Here is an 8010-nt window from a genome sequence, read left to right on the forward strand (position 1 = left end):
ATAAGGACACCCTAAATCTGGTATGATCTTGTAGGGACCAAGAGAATACTTCCCTTTCTTCCTCTGAAGGTTCACTGAAAAATCAGCTGACAAAAGGCAGATTAATAGGAGAAGAGGTCTCATAGTTTTGGCCCCCTCCCCTACCTTGGGAGTTGAACCTTGTCTCTCTCTCTCTCTCTCTAATTTACTTTCTAAATAAACTATATTTTTAAAAAAAACAGGAGAAGAGGCACACACATTTATTAATATGCATGGGAATCTTGAAAATTATAAGAACACAAAGAAATGGCCAGATGGCTGATGCTTTTAGCTTTTATACCATCCTGAGGTCACAGAAAGAATGGGGGATCAGAGCATGGCCAAAAACAGGGTTATGATGGTAAGACAGGTTATAGGAGGGAGAGAAGAGGAGACTTAGCTAGCAAAAGTGGTCTTGTTATATAGATGAAATCTCACTGGTAGCAGCCCCCAGAAAGTAAAGATGGTAAATGTTTTAAAAGTATTCGACTCTCAGGTCATCTTTCCTAGATCTGGACAAGGAAGGCTTCAGAGGAGGTCTGTATCAAAACTGCATCAATGCAGTTTTGCTCTCCATGCAAATCTCCCCCAAAAATAAAGCTTGTCAGGGCCTCTTCAGTTTTTAGACCCTCTGAATAGCCTAGAAATATGCCTTATTTTGAAGTAAAATTTTCTCGTTTCTTTCAATTTCATCTCAATTCTATTTCCAAATAAGGTCACATTCACAAGCACCAGTTGTTAAGACTTGGACATATCTTTTGGGGGGCATTATTTATCCTGCTACATGAGTCAACTCTAGTAATACAGGATAATGTCAGAATAGGTAATGAAACAAGGTGCACACTCTGCAGTCAGATAGGCTAAGGTTTGAGCTCTTGCTGTGTCACTGTCACCACCTGACTGGGTGACTGTGTGAGTCATTAATGCACTCAGATCCTCACTGTTATCCATCTTTAAAGTGGGCATAATAATAACAATAAGCCGGGCTCGGTGGCTCAGCCTGTAATCCCAGCGCTTTGGGAGACTGAGGTGAGTGGACTGCCTGAGCCTGCAGGTTCAAGACCTGCCCGGGCAACTTGGTGAGACCTCATCTCTACAATAAATCAAAAATTAGCCGGGCGTGGTAGTGCACGCCTGTGGTTCCAGCTACCTGGAAGGCTGAGGTGGAAGGATCGCTGGAGCCCAGCAGGTCAAGGCTGCAGTGGTGGTGAGCCACCACTGCACTCCAGTCTGGGTGACAGAGTGAGACTCCAACTCAAAAATAATAATAATAATAATGATAATAATAATAGCAATGATAAGTTATTACATAGAATTGTGGTGAAGATTAAATGACTGCTATGGTTTGAATGTGTTCCCCAAAAGCATGTGTTAGAAACTAAATGCCCAAAGCAGCAGGGTTGGGAGGATAGCATAATGAGAACTCCACCCTCATGAATAGATTAGTGCTGATGATAAAAGAGCTTGATGCTGTGAGTCTGAGCTTTTGCTCTCTCTCAATCTTTCTTTACCCCTCCACCATTGGATGACATAACAAGAAGGCCCTTGCCAGACGCCAGTCCCTCAGTCTTGGACTTCCCAGCCTCCAGAACCATGAGACGATACATTTTTGTTCATTATAAATTACTCAATCTCAGGTTTTCTGTTACAGTGGCACAAAACAAACTAAGACAATGACCTAATGAAATGAAAGATCTTGGAAAGTTATGAAATGGTATCTATGTACATGATAATTAACAAACATCTCAGCTTGCTAATAGTATGAGCTCAGCAAGTTTCTTAACCTCTCTGAAGCTGTTTCCTCATCAGTAAAATGGAATAATAAAAGTACTCACTCCATCCAGTCATTGGAAAGATTAAATGAGATTTCGTGTAAGGCACTCAGTACACAGAAAGTGTCCTTGAAATAAAAGTCATGAATATTGTGGTGGGGCCCTTCCATATGGATGGATCACCAGAAATTAAACGTATGATCTCCCTCTCTTCAGTGAAAAATTCCTTGGCTACTTCCTTGTCTTTGCTAGAATGGGAAATCTCCTTGGAATTTCTGAAAGTGGCATTCCTTAGAAGAGGAGATGCAGGTCATCCAGCCTAGCAGTCCAGAAGAGGAGTGAACCAGACTCTTGGTTTTTGAGACTTTAGAGAAGTTCAGCCCCCACCCCTTGTGGTTGTTGAACATTAGGCAAGAAGAAGGTTGTTCCCAGTTTTGGAGGTAAAGGGAAACTAATACTCCTGAGAGGTGGTGGGTAACTGGGAAGAATGAGTTGATGCTGACAGCTTTGGCTCAGATCTAGTGGGTTCTTAGGGCTCTGCTGATCTGGGCGTCACTCTGGGGGATTGCCCTTTTTTGAAAGGGCTCCACACCCTGTGGTGGCATCAGCTGGGCCCTAGGCCACGCTCCTGCTATCTCTAGATTCTGGCCTGAACTTCAGGAAAAGCTTAGTTCATGAAGGGCTCTTCCCTTCCACCAGTCATGGCATTGAGGGTGGGGGATGGACAGCCGCAGGGCACATTACTGCAGTCCCCTGTGGCTACTGTATAAAGAGGGAACTGGGCTCCATCTTTCAACACTTGTTTGCCCTAATCATCCCAGGAAAGGTGATGGAGTTGGCCTTTAGTTCCTCTAAGATACTAACTAAAAAGCATCCAGAAACTCGGAATGCACCCAAGGAGGGAGAAGCTTGAATATTTACTTACTTTTTCACCACATGGGTTGGGGGCCACTTTACCTGCAATATTGTCCTCTACATTTCAATGATTATTGCCTTGTGAAAAATCTATCCTTGTGAGACAGCACACTTATTGCTGTGACTTAGGGTGTCTGACACTCCTTTTGGGCCCTGCCATCGGAGTCAGCTTTCAGCAACCAGACATCTGCCTTTACTGTCACTCCTCTTTGTTGATGCACAACTGCATTCCACAGCCCACTCATCCCCCATGTGTCAGGCTTCTCTAAGAACAACTCTTATTTAAAACACACACACAAAACACACACACACACACACACACACACACACACACACACACACACACACACACAAGTTGCATTCAGTGGCCTATAGCATGTGCCTTTGAGAATCTACCATGGCAGAAACGTGATTTGTTATTTGAGGATGGGTTGACTTTGGGAATGATATTGCAGCAATGTGAGTAAAGAATAGAGGTGTATACAGCGGGGCAGGGTGGGGACCTTTTCAGGGGGATGAAGAGGGTTCCAGAGGCACTGTGGTGATGTCCCTTTCAGCCTCAGCTCTTAACCTCTGTCTTTCTATTGTTGCTTCTCCTGGTCACCCAGCAGATGCGGCCAGGTGATGCCTTGCTCTTGCTATCTACCCAGACTTTCTTTGCTGTTAGAACCATGCCTACCCCTTCTTGTTTCAGGTGCATTTTGCATCATTCTCCAGAGGTTCCCCAGCAGAATGGAGCCCCAGGCGCTCGCAGTGGTGACCAGCTCAATTGTGAAATCTTGGACTGTGTTGCACTTCTGAATCCTCCTCCCTACCATTGTTGTTCCCTAGGATTTCTTCCCAAAATAAGCTACCTGCATCAAAGGAACCCAGGCTAGGATAGCTGCCCTGCTGGATTCCTAGTGAGCTTTCAAAAGAGCTGAGGATGAGTCATGGGGGGAGGAGTCTGTTGAGATACCAGGTCATAGGAGCCCATGGTGTCCACAGCCATCATATATATATGTATATATATGGGTCATTTATTTTGCTCTTTCTTCTCCTATTTTATTTTATTTATTGTCATAATAAATTTTTAAGTTGGGGGTCTCACTCTCACCCAGGCTGGAGTGCAGTGGCACAATCATGACTTCCTATAGCCTTAAATTCCTGGGCTCAAGTGAACTTCCCATCTTAACCTCCCAAGTAACTATACTACAGGTGCAAGCCATCACACCTGACTAATATTTTAAAAATTTTTTGCAAGGCCAGGTGTGGTGCCTCATGCCTGTAATCCCAGCACTTTAGGAGGCTGAGGTGGAAGGATTGTTTGAGCCCAGGAGTTTGAGACAAGCCTACGCAACATAGTGAGACCTTATCTCTAAAAAAAAAAAAAAATTTAGCCAGGCCTGGTAGCATGTGTCTGTAGTCACAGCCTCTCAAAAAGCTGAGGTGGAAGGACCATCTGAACCCAGGAGATAGATGCTGTGGTGAACCATGATTATGCCACTGTACTCTTGCCTGGGCAATAGAATGAGACACCAACTTTAAAAAAAGGTTTTTTAAAAAAATTTTCATGTGGAGATGAAAATGTTGCCTGGTCTGGCCTCAAACTCCTGACCTCCAGTGATCCTCCCAACTCAGCTTCCCAAAGTGGTAGGCTTATAGGCATGAGCTACACACTTGACCTCTTCTTTAAGAAAATAAAATTCTTATAGAAGTGAGGTCTCAGCTGGGCACAGTGGCTCATGCCTATAATCCCAGCATTTTGGGAGATGGAGGCGAGAGGATTACCTGAGTCCAAGGTTTTGAAACCAGCCCGGGCAACTTGGTGAGACCTCATTTTTACAATAAGTAAAAAAATTATCCGGACATGGTGGTACATGCCTATACTTCCAGCTACTTGGAAGGCTGAAGCAGAATTGTCTGAGCCCAGCAGGTCAAGGCTGCTGTGGCTGTGAGTGTGCCAATGCACTCCAGCCTGAGTGACAAAGTGAGACTCCAACTCAAAAAAAAAAAAACCCAAAAAAACAAAAGTGGGATCTTATTATGCTGCCCAGCCTGTCTTGAAATCCTGGCTTCAAGCAATCCTCCTGCTTAGGCCTCCCAACGTACTGGGATTACAAGCATGAGCTACCACACTGGCCTCTTCTTTCAAAATAAAACAATAGCAAAAATAGTTTTATTGAGATGTAACTCAGTCACTGTACAATTTCCAAAGATTTTTTAGTATAGCTACAGTTTTGTACAATCATTACCACATCAGTTTTAGTGCATCTTCATCACCCCAAAAAGAAACTTGACACCCAATAGTAGTCACACTCCGTTTCCCGACAACTCCGTTCCTCTGGGCAACCACTGATATACTTCTTTTTTCTATGGATTTGTCTACTCTGGACACTTCATTTGAATGAAACACATACAGTATGTGGCTTTTTGTGTCTGGCTTCTCTCACAGTATAGTGTTCTCAAGGTTCATCCATGTGGTATGTAGCATGGATCAGTACTTCATTCTTTTTTTTTTTTTTTTTTTTGAGTTGGAGTCTCACTCTGTCGCCCAGACTGGAGTGCAGTGGCCACTCCCGGCCACCGCAGCCTCGACCCACTGGGCTCCAGCGATCCTTCCGCCTCAGCCTTCCGAGTAGCCGGAATTACAGGCATGCGCTACCATGCCCGGCTGATTTTTTGATTTATTGTAGAGATGAGGTCTGGCTGCCCAGGCGGGTCTTGAACCCACGGGCTCAGGCAATCCACTCACCTCAGCTTCCCAAAGGCGCGGGATTACAGGCTGAGCCACCGAGCCCGGCTTCATTCCTTTTTATGGCTGAATATTCCATTGTGTGGATGCATCCTATTTTATTCATCCATTCATCAGCTGATGGACATTCCAATTGCTTCCACCTTTTGGCTATTATGGGTAATGTTGCTGTGAACATTTGTGTACAAATGTTTGCGCAGATGTATGGTTTTATTTCTCTTCTTAATATGCCTGGGAGTGGAATTGCTGGTTCATCTTGCTCTTCTTTTAATTTTTAATTTTATGATTAGATTAGACAGCATACTTCCACACTATCTCACAATTGAAAAGGTACAAAAGGAGAATTTCTATTCTGTCCTCAGTCACAACCAATATTTTCCTCTTTTTTTTTTTGAGTTGGAGTCTCACTTGGTCGCCCAGACTGGAGTACAGTGGCCGGGAGCGGCCACTGCAGCCTCGACCTGCTGGGCTCCGGTGATCCTTCCGCCTCAGCCTTCCAAGTAGCTGGAACTACAGGCGCGCGCTACCATGCCCGGCTGATTTTTTGATTTATTGTAGAGATGAGGTCTCGCTGCCCAGGCGGGTCTCGAACCCGTGGGCTCAGGCAATCCACTCACCTCAGCCTCCCAAAGGCGCGGGATTACAGGCTGAGCCACTGAGCCCGGCTTATTTTCCTCTTTAAATGTATTTTTTGGAGACATTTCTATCATCCATAAAACGTGATGAATATGTGTTCTTCCTTTTTCTACACAAACAACGATGCGATCCAAACTGTTTGGTACCTCACTTTATTCCTTTAACATGAAATCTTACAGATTGCTTCATATTATTACAAAAGGACCTTTTCATTCTTTTTATATCTGTATAGTATTTCCTTGAATGGAGGGAAATCACTTATTTAATTTAAATGATTTCTTTAAATAGCCCCTAATTAAAAGGCATTAGGTTGTTTCCAGTCTTTTGTTATTGCAAACAACAATGCAGTGAAATACCTTGAGCAAATATTATATCCGACGTGTGAGTTCATCATAGAATACATTTTTAGCAGAACCTTATCAAAAGGTGTATGAACTTTAAATCTTTACACATAATGCCAATTGCGTTCCTTAGAGGTGATGCCAGTTTACTGCCCACCAGCAATGTCTGAATGTCCCTGTTTGCACATACCCTCACCAATATGATCTGTGAAAAATGGTACCTCAGTGTATTTTAATGTGTAATTATGAGTGAATGATGGTATCTTTCATCTCCTGATCTGTAAAATGCCTGTTCATATCTTTTGCCTGTTTTTCTAATCGATGTGACCATTTTCTTTTTTCTTTTTCTTTTTTTTTAGATTAGAAAAATATAATTAGAGAGAGAGAGAGGAGATTCACCTCCCCAAGGTATGGGAGGGGGCCAAAGCTAAGAAAACATGGCAGTTATAGCTCAAAGAACACATGGCCTGGCCAGAGTTTAACAAACAATGACTTGAAAGTAAATTAGAGAGACTGGAGATTCACCTCCCCAAGGTAGGGGAGGAGGCCAAAGCTAAGAAACATGGTGGTCATAGCTCCAAGAGCCATGCGGAAACATCAGAGTTTAACAAAGCAATGGCCTATATGACCATTTTCTTGATGACTTGAGGGTACTTTTTATTATTAGCAGAATTAGTCCTTTGTCTGTAATATGAATATCTCAAACTTTTCCCAGTGGGTGATGCCTTTTGCTTTTGAGCATCACTATTCATGAATATCCTATTTCCCTCCCTGAGAAGGCATCGTGTCCCCGCCTTTTTGAGCCAGCTGTAGCTCCGTGACTTGTTCTGGTCAATTAAATGCAAGCGGAAGCATGCGTGTCACTTTGGGCTGAAACTTGAAGTGCCAGGGCTTTGTGCATTTTCTTTCCCTCTGCCATGAAAATTGGCATCAGCAGATGATGGCTGTGCCTTCAACTTGGGAACCCAAAGTGGAAGTGACAGTACTGACAACATGGGAGGAGAAGCTCTAACCAATCTGCAAGAGGACATGTAGTGTGGGCGAGAAATCACCATTCATTGCTTTATTCCACTCAGATTTCGACTTTTTTCTTGCTGCAGCATAACTAGCCTATCCTGACTGATTGAGATGATTTTTGCCACAAAGAACTTTTTTTTTAGTTTAATGAGGTTAGAATGATTAATCCTTTATTTCATGACTCCTGGGGTTTGTATCAGAAGGTTTTTCTCACTTCTGGATTATTAGTTTTAAAACCCTCCCATGGTATGTGAAAAGTCCATTATTTCTCTCCCAAGTTGAAATGCCATCAGGTGTCATTTGACTGTTATTGTTCCCTAGTTAAAGAAAGGGAGTCCGGGCAGCAGCTGCTCCCCCTGGGTCTACCACATGACTGCCGCGTTAGGGATCATGTCTGGCTGCTACTCAGAGAGTTGACTGCAGATACTGATTCCAATTAGGAGCTCATACTCTCACCCAGAAGCCCAGAGTTGGGCACTCCAGGATCAGCAGGGCAGCTCTGGGACATCAGAGACTTGGGCTTCTGAATGTGCTTCTCCTTACCCACCTTAGCATGTGGCTTTTTTTTTTTTTTTTT

Source organism: Carlito syrichta, unplaced genomic scaffold, assembly GCF_000164805.1.
Source record: "Carlito syrichta isolate Samal-C Ts95f unplaced genomic scaffold, Tarsius_syrichta-2.0.1 Scaffold309899, whole genome shotgun sequence".
Taxonomy (NCBI): domain Eukaryota; kingdom Metazoa; phylum Chordata; class Mammalia; order Primates; family Tarsiidae; genus Carlito; species Carlito syrichta.